General features: G+C 44.6%; 1 protein-coding gene across 4 annotated transcripts in view; it reads right to left on the bottom strand.

Moving 5' to 3' along the window:
* The window catches only part of RGS5 (regulator of G protein signaling 5), a 75067-nt gene that overhangs the window by 32108 nt on the left and 26492 nt on the right, over positions 1-16467 (bottom strand). The window lies entirely within an intron of this gene.

The following is a 16467-nucleotide window of genomic DNA, read 5'->3' as shown; positions in this document are numbered from 1 at the left end:
CGAAGATCACAGCAATAGTCCGGTTACTCCGAGTCCCAAAGAACCAGTCACTTACCTCAGGTCAATTGTACCTTAGATTTCTCATCAAAGGCAACTCTTGCAGTCAATCCTATATTAAACTAAAGGCATGGCTACACTTGCAGATGTAGAGCGCTTTGAGTTAAACCAGCCTTTGTAGAGTGCAGTAGGGAAAGCACTGCAGTCTGTCCACAATGATAGCTTCAAGCGCACTGGCATGGCCACGTTTGCGGCACTTGCAGCAGCATTGAGAGTGGTGCATTATGGGCAGCTATCCCAGCATGCAAATGACTGCAATGTGCTTTTCAAATGGGGGGTGGTGGAGTGTGACAGGGAGTGTGCTGTGTGTATGTGGGGGGAGAGAGAGTGGGTTTTTGGGGACTGAGAGCATGTCAGCATGCTGACTTGTAAGTTCAGCCAGCAGCAGACCACCCTTCCTCCCCCACCTCTCTCTCTCACACACAGCATTCCACGCTTTGTCTCGGAGCAAATAAGCAGCCGGCTGTCAGAAATGGAGCTTTGAAAGGGCATATCCACATTCCTGCAGCGATTCCAAAACAATGAGAAGAGTGGCCACTTGACTTAAGGGGATTATGGGACATTTCCGGAGGCCGATCAGAGCGCAGTAATGCAACACCTCATTCACACTGACGCCCGGGCATTGTAGCCAAGGCGCAGCAAAAATTATTCCACTTGCCGAGGTGGAGTACCAGGAGCGCTCTAGCTGCAGAGTCAGAGTGCTCTACGTACCTTGCCAGTGTGGATGGGTAGTGAGCTAGGGTGTTTGGGACTGTTTTAATGCACACAAACTCACAAGTGTAGCCAAGCCCTAACTAAAGATATATTAACTAGGAAAAGGAAATAAGCATTATTTACAAGATTAAAGTGGGTAAACATAAATACATACAAATTAATTTCAATCTTAAATTTCAAAAGGTAATAGAAGCTTCTATAATAAGCAAGCTCTATATGTCCTTTTGGGCTAACACAGGCCAAGCACTGAGGATCTTTTGCTTATGTATAGGCCATATCGACACTACAAACTTAGGTTGACACAAGTTATGTCAGTCAGCATAAAGCCGCCAGAGTGAATACTTACATGTGCACGTGCATACTTGGCTGCTTATGTTGGCGGTCCATGTACTTACCATGAGCGCTTGTGTCAATGCACAGAGAGGTGCACCATGGGTAGGTATCTCAGTGTGCAACTTGCCACCATCCAGCACACTGTCTTTTGGGAAGTTTTGGTAGTATATGATGGGGCAAAATGAGTTGCACAGGAGTGACTGGGAGCATGGGGTCAACTTCCCAGTTTGCAACTGACTTCATTCCATCATGTTATCTGTATCCCATAATTTTCACATCTTTGTCTCAAAATCCCATAAACCCACATGGCCCTCCTCACTGTCCACCGTCTCTGGCAGAAGCATGGAACCTGTACAGCTCTTCAGTGTTGTCATGAGCATTGCAAGCAGACGGCATACAATCCTGCAGCATTTGCAGAGCCACAAGAAGAACTGAATCAGTGGGGAACATGACAATTTCTTGGAGGACAGGTTGCTGTGGGACATAGTGACAATCAATTCAAGTTTATTGGTGGTGTTCACAGTGCAGCTGCAGATGGTGGAGCCCGAGAAACAAGCACTGACTGCTGGGATTGCATCATAATGCAATTTTGGGATGATAAGCAGTGGTTGCAGAACTTTCGGATGAGCAAGGCCACATTCCTGGATCCGTGCACCAAGCTTGCCCCAGGCCTCCAGTGCAGGGACACCAAAATGAGAGCTGCATTGACAGTGAAGAAGTGACTGTTGATCGCACAGTGGAAACTTGCAATGCCAGATTGATTCCTGACTGACCAATAGCAATCTGGAGTCAGAAAATCCACCGTGGAGGTCATTGTCATGCAGGTGTGCAGGGCCATTAATTGCCTTGTGCTTCATAGAACTGTGACTCTTGGCAATGTGTAGGACATAGTGCATGGATTTGCAGCAATGGGGTTCCCAAACTGCAGTGGAGTGATAGACAGCACACATATTCCTATTTTAACACCAGATCTCCTTGCCACAGAGTACATCAACAGAAAAGGGCTGCTTTTCTGTGGTTATGCAAGCACTGGTGGATAACTGGGGAAGGTGCATGATGCTTGCATCTTTAAGAACACTGGACTTTTCAGAAAGCTGCAAGCAGAGACTTTCTTTTCTTGATGAGAGGATTACCATTGGGAATATTGAAATGCCAATAGTGATCCTGGGTTACCCAGCCTACTCCTTGCTCCTCTAGTTTATGAAGCCATATCCAGATCACCTCAACGGCACCAAGGAACAATTCAACCCACCAACTCAGCAGAATGATAGTTGAATGTGCCTTTGGTTGTTTGAAGGGGGGCTGGCGTTGTTTACTCACAAGTTTGGACCTCAGTTAGAAAAATATCCCAGTCCTACAGCTGTCTGCATTGTCCTACATAATACCTATGAAGCAAAAGGGGAAAAGTTTCCTGTGGGGGGAGGGGCAGAGGTGCAGTGGCTGTCTGCTGAGTTTGAACAGCCAGACACAAGGTCTATTAGAAGAGCTCAAAGCAGAGCTATATGGCTCAGGGAGGCTTTGAAAGACCATTTTAACAGTGAGCCTGTCAAGCCTGAATCCTCACTCTGGAACCTCGAATGCACGAAGTGGGGGCCCGCAAGGATTTTAAAAATTAATACTTGCCACTCCAGGCTTGTATTAAACTACGAAGGTTACAGCTTCTCTCTGATCTTGGCTTGGTAAATGTTGCCACCACGCAAATGCAAAAAAAATCCTTTGAACCCAGGAAGGAGCACTTGGGAATTTGCCTCTGTGGGGTACCCTCAAGCCCTTTCACCCCCCTCCGGGGAAGAGCTGAAAAAGAAAACAAAGGAAATTAGCTGTTGCCACCAGCTAATCAAACAGCATATGCATAAACCTCTTTGGACCCCAAAAATCCAATCCTGTTCTTTAAAAAGGTAAATTTTATTAAAAACAAAAAGGAAAAAAATACATCTGGAACTTGGGCTTTTGCTAGATTTTAAAAGAGCAATTCCAAAAATTAAGCACCCAAACTAGCTTTCTTGGTGGTTCAGCTTAAAGGTTACAAGCAAACAAAAGCATCAGGGGTTAGCACAGAGGAGATCCACAAGTCAAAATAAAAAATAATCCTGATTGTGTCAAACTAAACATTACATATCCAAATAATTTCTTCTAGCTATGGAAGATGAATTTGCATACCTGGTTCAAGTCTTACATAGCATTGCTGTTCCATGTCTCCTTCTTTGGAGAACAACAGACAAAGGGAAAGTTTCTTTCCCAATTTTAAAAAGTTCTACTTTCCCATTGGCTCTTTTGGTCAGGTTCCTACTCCTTTTCTTTTACCTGTGGGCTTGCTAACCCTTTACAGGTAAACCAAGCAGAGAACAGACACCAAGAGGGATTTTACAGCTAACTGGCTGGCTGGGTGTCCATAAGAGAGCTCCCCCACAACCCCCTTCAGTTATCACAGAGCCACAGTAACGTGTTTTGTTGCAGTGTGCTTTACCTGGCCCTGCTTTTTTGTTGCCTGGTAGGAATTGTGTGGTGATTGCTGTACATGTAGAAATATAACATTGTCAATACATCTATTAATTTTGTTTGGGTTTATCCTATCAGTTGTATCACATTGTCAGTAACAAGTAATTGGTTGCTCCAGACCTGCCAAGTACTTAGGAGCAGATCTTGCAAACTAATAAAGAGGAGTTATTTTTTTAAACAATAGAAATTTATTTTGTAAAAGAATTCTGTCAAAAAACAAAACTGTGAAATTTTAAAGCAAATACATTTAGAACTTAATAAAACTTAACAAATTCAGAGAACAGAACTGATGAGGAGGAAGGAACACTTGTGTCCATTTCAGCTACACATACATCAACGGTTGCTTTCATAGGTTAATATACATGAAGCTGTGATGTCCCTCTGGATGGAGTGGTAGGGGTAATGCAGTGACCCCTGATGCCATGTGGAATGTTGAGGGGGGTATATGATGGTCCTGATATTAAGTTCTCAATGGGCTGCAGAGGGAGGCAAGCCCCACTCCATCAGAATCTGCAGCATCTGTGTTTGCTGCCCAAGAAGCACCATTATGTCCCGGTGCAGCTCACTCTCCTTTTCCTTTTGGGACTCCTGGGTCTTTCTCCTCCCCACCTTATCCTTCTCCAGGCTGTCCTCAGTGTTCATCCTCCAGGCCCTGTGCTCATGGTCCAATGCAGCACTGGCTTGCAGGATCTCATTGAATATGTCATCCTAAGTCCTTTTCTTTCTCTTCCTTATCTGACTCAGGCATTCTACGGGTATGGAGGGGGAGGCCCTGAAGGCTGCAGCTGCAGATAAAACATGCAGAGGTACCATTGTCAGTCTGTTCACTACAGAAAGCAAAGCTTAAGATGCAGAACTCACTCCCCTAACATTTTAAGCACTACATTCTAACTCCTGCTTGGGATTCCATGCACACAGCACCAGCCATGGTGAGTATAGCTGCTGGGTGGTGGGGAAATGAGGAGGGAATTGCTCAGTTACATGAACCCAGTAGTCCAGGGCAATGGCACTGAATAGTGGCACCATTTTCAACAAGCGATGGTGATATCTGCTGAGGGTAGCACAGGCAGAGAGAGCACAGCATCCTGAAGCTGCCCAGGCTTGTATGCTGCTAGCCTCTGTACTGCAATGATGCCCACTGAAGTTATCACTGGGTGGAATGAGAAACTGTCCTACTTTGAAATAATAAGGCTGCCAGCCCTAGAAACCTTCCAGAGAGGATTGCGAGAATTCCCATGGAAGTGGCATTGAGCTCTCACAGGAGAATTCAAGGGACATCCCTGTATACATGAACAAACTACTCAGCCTGCCCCCATACACACACCTAACTCTAGAGGGGCAGGAAATGTAGATAGCAACTGTATCTCTCTTGGTTGTACCGCTACCTCTTCTAGCATGAGTAAATTAATGAAAAGTCAGAAGCTGTGTCCTGCTATTTTGGGGGTGCCAACCCTGTAATGGAAAATTTATCTGCGCACTTACCCGAGGTTCCTTCCCCTGCATTGGGCTCGCCTGTGCTCAACTGGCAGGACTGGCTAGGCTGTGGTGGAGTCAAAAATAGGTTCTGCATACTCACTGCATAGCTGGATCACCTGGTTGCCTGTCCCCCATACCCTTCCTCATCTTCCTTGTCCACCTCCTTCTCCTCGCTGTTCACAGCAGGAGCCTGTGACTCAGGGTCCTCGGAGGTATCCACCATGGTATAGGGGGCTGGAGGGGTCAGTGCTGAGTATGGCATGCAGCTAATTTATTAAAATGTCAGGTCTGCAGCTTGGCACCAGATTAATTGTTGGCCTCCCGGGCTTCTGGTTTGCCTGCCGCAGCTCCTTGGCTTTCACTCAGCACTGCTGCTGGTCCCTGTCATACCCTTTTTCCTGCATCTCCCAGGCAATCTGCTCATAAATGTCGACATTTCTGTTGGCTGGTTCAGAGCTGTGACTGCATAGCCTCTTCTCCTCATAGGCCCAGGAGGTTCAGTATCTTCTGTCTACTCCAGGCAGAAGCTTATCTGGAGTGTATACCTGGCATGGTCAGCTGGCCAGTTGCACTCGACAATGGAAAGCTGCTAGGTGTGCTGGCCAAGGCAGGCAATCAGGAAAAGGAATTTTATAAATGTGTGGGCTTTAAAGGGGAGGGGGCTTCTAGTCTACACGACCCCTGGTCAGTGGAGTTCACAATGATGACCAAAGTGGTCATTGTACAATTCAGACTAATGACAGAAATGTATGCTCAGCCCTCTCCTGGACAATACAAAATATTTTAAGTCTGTTATTCCTTAAAGGTAATAATATATCACCTTATTATCTCAGATAGTTATTCAGACACTTCAATTTGAACACATTGGGTTAGATAGAACAATAAAACATGTTTATTAACTACAAAGAGAGATTTTGAGTACAAATTATGAGGCATAAAAGTCAGAAATGGTTACAAGAAAAATAAAAATAAGACTTTTCTGTTAGCTAATTTAACATACTATATCAGATTCAAGCAAAGTTTCTCACACGTTTTCAGCAGTCTTATTGATCAAACAGTATAGGTCAGGACCCCTCCCCACAGTCCAATGAATGCTTCCTTTGTCACTTCAGGTGCAGTGAATGCAATGAACAGGGAGAGAGACGGGTGTGCTTTGGGGTGTTTGTCCCTCCTTTTTATTGTTTCAGTCCCTTTCTTTAAAAACATTTCCAGCAGGGCACTAGGAGACAGAGTCTATGTAAAAGGATGTTCTCTGCTGCCTTTTTCTTGCTTGTATGAGCTTTCTTTGTTTCCCTTCCTGCTTGATGACTTGATGCAAATTAAGCAAAGCACACATTCCTTTGTTTAGGACAGACCTATTTACCAACCTGTTTGGGCAGGGCTGTGAGAGTTGAAACGTGTGTTAATAATACCCCACAGGGAAATCTTATAACTTTACATACAATGTTGCCACACATATTTTATCAGGATGATACTGATCAGCAAATTATGAGCTTTCAGATGATACCTTACAAAACATGGCTTGAACAAAATTATCACAATAGTGTGTATGGCATGAACACAGGGGTATATTCGGTCACAATGCAGCACTGTGGGACAGCAGCTTGAGGACAGTTAAGGTTGACATAAGTAATGTAATGTCTACACTCGCACTGCATCAACCTAAGTACATCGACTGTGGGTCTTAGCTGGGCTGTTAGCCTCATGGAGGTGGTGTTCCCATGTTGGTTTAACAGGGCACTTATATTGGTGGGAGAGACATACAAAACTAGGCTGAAATAAGCCGCCTTGCATCAAACCTAACTTTGTAGTGTAGACCAGGCTTCAGTAATCCTTACCCCACTGAGGCCAAGCAGCATAAAAGTTACAATTCCTCCTTTTTAGTGCTTTTTATCCCTTTCACCCTTCTACTTCGAGTTGCAAGTTCAGCTGTTGTGAGGAATTCAGTTGCATGTCTCCTTTTCATGGGTCGGGGGACAATGGTGGAGAGCAATCAGCACAGTCTTTTGGCATCTGATGTTCCACAATTGTCCGTCTGGTGTTGGTGGACCTTCTTTTGTAGGGCAGAAGATAACACCTCCTGTGGCAAACTAGTATTTCACACTTGTTAATTCCTCTCTCATGTCTGGTGATTTACAGTTACAGAGCAAAAAGAAAAGGAGGACTTGTGGCACCTTAGAGACTAACAAATTTGTTTGTGCATAAGCTTTCGTGAGCTATAGCTCACTTCATTGGATGCATTCAGTGAAAAATACAGTGGGGAAATTTATATATACAGAGAACATGAAACAATGGGTGTTACCATACACACTGTAATGAGAGTGATCAGGTAAGGTGAGCTATTACCAGCAGGAGAGCTGGGGGGGGGACCTTTTGTAATGATAATCAAGGTGGACCATTTCTAGCAGTTGACAAGAACATCTGAGGAACAGCGGGGTGGGGTGGGGGGTGGAATAAAGATGGGGAAATAGTTTTACTTTGTGTAATGACCCATCCACTCCCAGTCTTTATTCAAGCCTAAGTTAATTGTATCCAGTTTGCAAATTAATTCCAATTCAGCAGTCTCTCGTTGGAATCTGTTTTTGAAGTTTTTTTTGTTGAAGAATTGCCACTTTTAGGTCTGTAATCGAGTGATCAAAGAGATTGAAGTGTTCTCCAACTGGTTTTTGAATGTTATAATGTTTTGTTGTATCATCTGGTAGGTTGTAGATCCTTGATGATGCGTTGGAGAGGTTTTAGTTGGGGGCTGAAGGTGATGGCTAGTGGCGTTCTGTTATTATCTTTGTTGGGCCTGTCCTGTAGTAGGTAACTTCTGGGTACTCTTCTGGCTCTGTCAATCTGTTTCCTCACTTCAGCAGGTGGGTATTGTAGTTGTAAGATTGTGTTTGTCTGAAGGTCTCAGAAGGTGTTTGTCTCAAAAGGTGTTTGTCTCTGTCTGAGGGGTTGGAGCAAATGCGGTTGTATCGTAGAACTTGGCTGTAGACAATGGATCGTGTGGTGTGGCCTGGATGAAAGCTGGAGGCATGTAGGTAGGCATAACAGTGGGTCAGACCGCTATCCTGAAGGACGACCCATTACTCTCACAGATCTTGGGAGACAGGCCAGTCGTTGCTTACAGACAACCCCCCAACCTGAAGCAAATACTCACCAGCAACCACACACCACACAACAGAAACACTAACCCAGGAACCTATCCTTGCAACAAAGCCCGTTGCCAACTGTGTCCACATATCTATTCAGGAGACACCATCACAGGGCCTAATCACATCAGCCGCACTATCAGGGGCTCATTCACCTGCACATCTACCAATGTGATATATGCCATCATGTGCCAGCAATGCCCCTCTGCCATGTACATTGGCCAAACTGGACAGTCACTACATAAAAGAATAAATGGACACAAATCAGATGTCAAGAATTATAACATTCAAAAACCAGTCGGAGAACACTTCAATATCTTTGGTCACTCGATTACAGACCTAAAAGTGGCAATTCTTCAACAAAAAAACTTCAGCGAGAGACTGCTGAATTGGAATTAATTTGCAAACTGGATACAATTAATTTAGGCTTGAATAAAGACTGGGAGTGGATGGGTCATTACACAAAGTAAAACTATTTCCCCATGTTTATTCCCCGCCGCCCCTGCTGTTCCTCAGATGTTCTTGTCAACTGCTGGAAATGGCCCACCTTGATTATCGCTACAAAAGGGTTTTTCCCCTCTGCTCTCCTGCTGGTAATAGCTCACCTTACCGATCACTCTCGTTACAGTGTGTATGGTAACACCCATTGTTTCATGTTCTCTGTGTATATAAATCTCCCCACTGTATTTTCCACTGAATGCATCCGATGAAGTGAGCTATAGCTCACAAAAGCTGATGCTCAAATAAATTTGTTAGTCTCTAAGGTGCCACTAGTTCTCCTTTTCTTTTTGCAGATACAGACTAACACGGCTGCTACTCTGAAACCTGTCAGTTACAGAGCAAACACTTAAATATTACCTTATAGCAGATGATACAAACTGTTATAAGTGAGATTAATGCATACAGCAATTTACAAGCATTCCATAAAGTCTAAACACTAAGCACATTTTTATAACTCTGCTACCTAGTTCAACAATACTCATACATAAGTGAGCCAGATTGGTTCCAGCTGTGTATTTGTCAGTGTTCAGTTGAGATTTAGGGGCACCTGGTCTGCCAGTGTCAAAACCATATGCATGGCAATGAACATTCATGGCAGCACAATGTGATTACCCCAGGGAGAATCTGGTTGGGCCTCAGGGACTCACACAACAGTGTAAGGGACTCTTTCATCATCACAAGGTAAAGACCTATATAAACAGACACACCCCAGCATCAGGCAGGAGTAGATGCTGAGATGGGAAATGAAACAACTATCTCCATGCACAGAAAAGGGACTACAGACAGGTCTGCCAAGCACAGAGTCATTTCTGCGGAGATCCCTTCTTTGTGCCTTTATCCTCATGCAACAATGCGTAAGTACAGGATGCAGACACTGGAGCCCCAGACACTCCAGAAGCACAGTGCCAAATTTGTTCGTAACAGCTTGTTAAAATGAGGCTAATGGTCAATAACAGCAGAACATCATGACTCAGATTAAATCTCTGAAGGCACATCTGCAGAGTCTGCCAGGTTTTAATTTAACCAGTTTGATTCAAGGATACACAGCCTTGATTCATCTCCCCCTGAAAGAGGCCATCAGTTTTCCTTAGAGAATCAGAGGCTAATGGGTTTGTTATGTTCTGATTCCTAAATCTGATGTGCATCTGGTACAGATGGAAGTCTGTTCTTCAGAGATAAGGCTGGTGCTGATTCATATTATATATTTTCAGCCACTGGCATCCACCAGAGCTTGTGCCAAGCTCAAAGGTAAAGGCAAGGTGGATAATGCTGTATTAATGCTGTATCTGTTTCCCTTGTTTCCCAGCTTGTCCTTTGTGGGTCCCAGCCTTTAGCTTTTGTCTTTATTCCTACACACCTCGCTCCTAGCTATGCACTTTGTTATTAATGTCTTTTATTAACTCTTTTTCCTCCCAGTCACCTCCATCCCCGTTCTCGTTCACCTAACACCCCTCAGCATGAAAGTAACCTTGCCTAAGCTCCCCACACAGGCGTGTGCAATTGCTCACCCACAGGCTACAGTGATGGACAGCTATATAATGCCCTAACAGACAGGGGACTTCTGACAGTTCCCTAACAGTAAGCCTCTTGCCAAGACTCCCAGAGTTCAGCAGCTGCACATGGTGTATGGCAAATGGTGCGCACACAGCGTTCCCTGCCCCGTGACTGCAACATCTGACAGACGCAGCATGTCACAAGCTCCCACAGTCTGAATTCAGTGTCAACCCCAGACTCCTGCTCTGTGAATAAAAAGAAGCAGATACAGCAGGCACCCTCCCAGGGCTGGGCCACTCCTCAGCATATAGGGTACACCAGTCTGGACTTTGCTGGACTCCCACCCAGCCACCGCCCTACAACCAACAGCCCCTTCTACAGCACCTCTGAATGGGGCCCGCTCAGTCTTCAGGACTCTATAACAGGGGCTGCACAGAGAAGTATTGCAGGATGAACAGCTAATGGTAGAGTGTGAGGAGATATAAGTTACATTCAAGAAGAATAATGGTTATATATTTGGTTTTTGTGGGTAAAAAATTCAAACAAAGTGCCTGCTATCTGGTGGCAGTGAGTGAGTGCAAAATACACTGTAAAACAATAGCTTTCATCCTTTTAATTGCCTTCTCTCAGACTATTATGAATGGGTAATAAAAATAACAATGGATAATAACAATAACAATGCATTACATTTACATCACACACATCTTGGAGGATCCCAAAGCACTTTGCAGTCTGTTGTTAAAGCAACGCTGCAGTGACAGCTATGGTGAAGGAGCCTGAGTGTTTCTATTTTAAGCTTCTCTTTTTAGTTACTGAGACTTTATTTTCTTAAATATTCATATTTTGTGCTAAAATTTTCAAGTTCTGGTCCAAAATTATGAGAGTAGTAGGGAAAATCCCTATTTAAAAAAAAAGTTGTGATTTTTGTAAACAGCAGGAGTTATGGAGTATATGGGAAGTCAAAAGATGAAATCTGGCAAGATAAGAGTGCTGAAGGAGCAGAGATTGTCTTTCAGTGTTTTGGGGAAAATCGACTTTGAATACGCCCCATCATTCACTGGACTGTGTGCAGACTGCTAGAACTCTTGGTATTTATCAAGTTATCACCCCTTAATCTTCTCTTGGCTAAGGTTCTTCAGTCTCTCACAGTGAGGCAGGTTTTCCAGACCTCACATTGTTCTTGTAGCTCTTTTTTTACTCCTTTCCAGTTTTCCAACATCATTTCAAATATGGACACCAGAACTGGACACAGTATTCAGTAATGGACTTGCCAGTACTGTACACAGAGGTAACACTGCCTCCCTGCTTCTACTCAATAGACCCTTGTTCATGTATCCAAAGATCACATTGATCCTCTTAAGCCACAGCATTGCACTAGGAGCTCACTTGGTTTCCACCATGGACCCATAAGATTTTTTCAGAGTCACTGCTTTCCAAAGCCTGTAAATGTGACCTGCATTCTCTGTCCCTTGGATGTTTGACCTTTGCATTTGGCCATAATGAAACATATATTGTTCCAATGACCCCACCTTATCAAGAGATCCACATCTCTCTGTAGAACTCTGTGGAGCAGCGAACAAGGAGAAGCCAACAAAGTTCTCCTGGGGGGAGTTCCCACAGAGTTTTTGCCTTTCAGGCTTCTGTGAGCAGTAAATACAACTTAGAGGAGAGGAAAGTGATCAGGAACAGTCAGCATGGATTCACCAAAGGCAAGTCATGCCTGACTAATCTAATTGCCTTCTATGATGAGATAACTGGTTCTGTGGATGAAGGGAAAGCAGTGGATGTGTTGTTCCTTGACTTTAGCAAAGCTTTTGACACAGTCTCCCTCAGTATTCTTGCCAGCAAGTTAAAGAAATATGGGCTGGATGAATGGACTATAAGGTGGATAGAAAGCTGGCTAGATTGTCGGGCTCAACGGGTAGTGATCAATGGCTCCGTGTCTAGTTGGCAGCCAGTATCAAGTGGAGTGCTCCAAGGGTCAGTCCTGGGGCCGGTTTTGTTCAATATCTTCATAAATGATCTGGAGGATGGTGTGGATTGCACCCTCAGCAAGTTTGCAGATGACACTAAACTGGGAGGAGAGGTAGATACGCTGGAGAGTAGGGATAGGATACAGAGGGACCTAGACAAATTGGAGGATTGGGCCGAAAGAAATCTGATGAGGTTCAACAAGGACAAGTGCAGAATCCTGCACTTAGGACGGAAGAATCCAATGCACTGCTGCAGACTAGGGACGGAATGGCTCGGCAGCAGTTCTGCAGAAAAGGACCTAGGGGTTACAGTGGACGAGAAGCTGGATCTGAGTCAGCAGTGTGCCCTTGTTGCCAAGAAGGCCAATGGCATTTTGGGATGTATAAGTAGGGGCATTGCCAGCAGATCGAGGGACGTGATCATTCCCCTCTATTCGACACTGGTGAGGCCTCATCTGGAGTACTGTGTCCAGTTTTGGGTCCCCAGAAGGATGTAGAAAAATTGGAAAGAGTCCAGCGGAGGGCAACAAAAATTATTAGGACACTGGAACACATGACTTATGAGGAGAGGCTGAGGGAACTGGGATTGTTTAGTCTACAGAAGAGAAGAATGAGGGGGGATTTGATAGCTGCTTTCAACTACCTGAAAGGGGGTTCCAAAGAGGATGGCTCTAGACTGTTCTCAGTGGTAGCAGATGACAGAACAAGGAGTAATGGTCTCAAGTTGCAGTGGGGGAGATTTAGGTTGGATATTAGGAAAAACTTTTTCACTAGAAGGGTGGTGAAACACTGCAATGCGTTACCTAGGGAGGTGGTGGAATCTCCTTCCTTAGAAGTTTTTAAGGTCAGGCTTGACAAAGCCCTGGCTGGGATAATTTAGTTGGGGATTGGTCCTGCTTTGAGCAGGGGGTTGGACTAGATGACCTCCTGAGGTCCCTTCCAACCCTGATATTCTACGATTCTGAAGAGGCTCTTAGGAGGAAGACAATATGGAGGTCAGCGATCAGCTGTTCTGACCTGCACAGGACGTGCCATGTGTGTCTTTCTCCCAGAGGATAGAAGCGACTTCGTCTGTATTAAGTGCAAGCTGGTCTCCATATTGGAAGAGAAGGTTAAAGGACTAGAGACCCAAGCATCAACCCTGCTCTGCATCAGAGAAAATGAAGACTTTCTGGATAGAAGCCAGTGTTTGGTACTGCAGGCACAGCATGCTGAAGAATCAGAATCAGAACGGGGAAGAAAATTGGGAGCAAGTGACCTCCAGAAGGATAAAGAGATGAGCCCATGTATCCCCAATGCAGATAGACATAAGAAACCGTTTTCTGGCTCTCTGCACAGGTACTACGGTGGAGAATGGTTTGATAGAGTCATCTGAGGGAAGGGATCAGAAAGAGACCCCATCGACTGGAAAGCATGGGATGCGTTGTCCTAGGGATGGGGATTCCATAACCACCAAGAAGAGGAGATGGGTAGTGGTGGTTGGGGACTCCCTCCTAAGTGGGATGTAATAATCCAACTGTTGTCCAGACCGCGAATCTCAAGAATTTGTGATGGGCATGTGCTATAGACCACCAGACCAGGAGGATGAGGTAGAAGAGGCTTTCTTCGGACACTTACAGAAGTTTCTAGATCACACGTCCTGGTTCTCATGGGGGACTTCAATCACCCTGATATCTGCTGGGAGAGCAATACAGGAGTGCACAGACAATGCACAAAGTTTTTGGAGAGTGTTGGGGACAACTTCCTGGTGCAAGTGCTGGAAGAACCAACTAGGGGCCATGCTTCTCTTGACCTGCTGCTCACAAACACGGAAGAATTGGTAGTGGAAGTAGAAGTTGATGACAATCCTGGGCAGCCGTGACCATGAGATGGTCAAATTCAGGATCTTGACAAAAGGAAGAAAGGAGGGGCTGCAGAATACGGACACTGAACTTCAGAAAAGCAGACTTTGACTCCCGCAGGGAACTGATGGGCAGGATCCCCTAGGAGGCTAATATGAGAGGGAAAGGAGTCCAGGAGAGCTGGCCGTATTTTAAAGAAGCCTTATTGAGGGGGCAGGAACAAACCACCCTGAAGTGCAAAAAGAATAGGAAATACCCCAGGCATATTTTACTTAAAAGAGAAATCTTCAGTGAGCTTAAACACGAAGAGGAATCTTACAAGAAGTGGAAACTTGGACAGATGACTAGGGAGGAGTATAAATATATTGCTAGAGCATGCAGGGGTGTATTCAGGAAGGCCAAAACGCAACTGGAGTTGCAGCTAGCAAGGGATGCAACAAGAAAAAGGTCAGGGAAAGTGTGGGACCTTTAATGAATGGGGGAGGCAACCTAGTGACAGATGATGTGGAAAAAGCTGAAGTACTCAATGCTTTTTTTGACTCTGTCTTAACGAACAAGGTCAGCTCCCAGACTACTGTACTGGGCAGTGCAGTATGCGGAGGAGGTGAGCAGCCATCAGTGGGGAAAGAACAGGTTAAGGACTATTTAGAAAAGCTGGACATACACAAGTCCATGGAGCTGGATGCAATGCATCCGAGGGTGCTGAGGGAGCTGGCTGATGTGATTGCAGAGCCATTGGCCATTGTTTCTGAAAATTTGTGGCAATCAGGGGAGGTCCTGGACAATTGGAGAAAGGCAAATATAGTGCCCATCTTTAAAAAAAGAAATAAGGAGAATCTGGGAACAACAGAGCAGTCAGCCTCACCTCAGTCCCTGGAAAAATAATGGAGCAGGTCCTCAGGGAATCCATTTTGAAGCACTTGGAGGAGAGGATGGTGATCAGGAACAGTCAACATGGATTCACCAAGGGCAATCATGCCTGACTAACCTGATTGCCTTCTATGATGAGATAACTGGGGCTCTGTGGATATGGGGAAAGTGGTGGACGTGATATAACAAAGCAAAGCTTTTCATATGGTCTCCCACAGTATTCTTGCCAGGATGTTAAAAATGTATGGATTGGATGAATGGACTATAAGGTGGATAGAAAGCTGGCTAGATCATCGGGCTAAAAGGGTAGGGATCAATGGTTTGCAGCCGGTATCAAACGGAGCGTACCAGGAGTCGGTCCTGTGGCTGGTTTAGTTCAACATCTTCACTAATGATCTGGATGATGGGATGGATTGCATCCTCAGCAAGTTCACAGATTACACTAAACTAGAGGGAGAGGTAGATACACTGGAGGGTAGGGATAGGGTCCAGAGTGACCGAGACAAATTGGAGGATTGGGCCAAAAGAAATCTGATGAGGTTCAACAAGGACAAGTGCAGAGTCCTGCACTTAGGACGGACGAAACCCATGCACATCTTTGTTAAAGATATTGATTCGTGTTGGACCAAGAACAGATTCATGGATGGCCCTATAGAAACACCCACTTTGGATGATGATTCACCACTTTACAGTCACTTTTTGAGATCGATCTCTTAGCCAGTTTTTAAACCAGTTAATATATGCAACATTGTTTCTTTTTAGTGCTGCTAATTATTTTAACCAGCATGTTATTTAACACTAAGGCAAATGACTTAAATAAATCTCAGTATATTTTGTCAACAAAGTTACACCCAATCGTAACCAAATATGAAATCTGATTAAAAAAATAAAATAAAATCATGGTTGTTTGTAAGTCCTGTTTTCTGTAAAACCATATTGATTGGCATTAATTATGCTGCCATCTATTAATTCTTTACCACTGTCTCCCATATCAGCGTTTCCAGTTTTTCTTGTGATGGATGTCAGGCTGATGAGCCTGTAGTTACTTGTTTTTATCCTTTTTAAATATTGACACAAAGTAACTTTCCTCCAGTGCTCTGTGAATTCCCCAAGGAAATGCTACTTCTCTTTAAGGTTTGAGGCAGAGGCACTGAGTTCTCTTCCCCTGACTGGGACATGTGGGGGCTACCATAGTCTAAGAATCAAATAATTAGAATAATAGAGTTGCATCCAAACCCAAAAGTGTGGCAGAAATCATGAGTGACAAAGAAGGGGGAAAGAGAAAAACTCACCCATAACAGTAGCTTTCTGCATACCTCTATCATGCTTTCACTATTAGATGCTACAGACAAATTACGACCCCTTAGGTGCCTCACTTTACAAGAAATACATAACTTCCCCCAGCACGAAAAGCAGCTAGATTGGGCTGGAGGCTAGAGCTGTTTGATGACACCCAGCTGCAGTTTAGGAAAGGAAGTTGAGAAGAGCACCACAACTAGCTGGAACAGCAGGGAGACACGGTGAAGCACATGGAATTACCCCTCAGAGAATTGGCCCGGACATTCTGTT

This window comes from Lepidochelys kempii, chromosome 8, assembly GCF_965140285.1.
Source record: "Lepidochelys kempii isolate rLepKem1 chromosome 8, rLepKem1.hap1, whole genome shotgun sequence".
Lineage (NCBI taxonomy): Eukaryota > Metazoa > Chordata > Testudines > Cheloniidae > Lepidochelys > Lepidochelys kempii.
The sequence above is the reverse complement of the archived record's forward strand: the minus strand, read 5'-3'. Positions and strand labels throughout refer to the sequence as shown.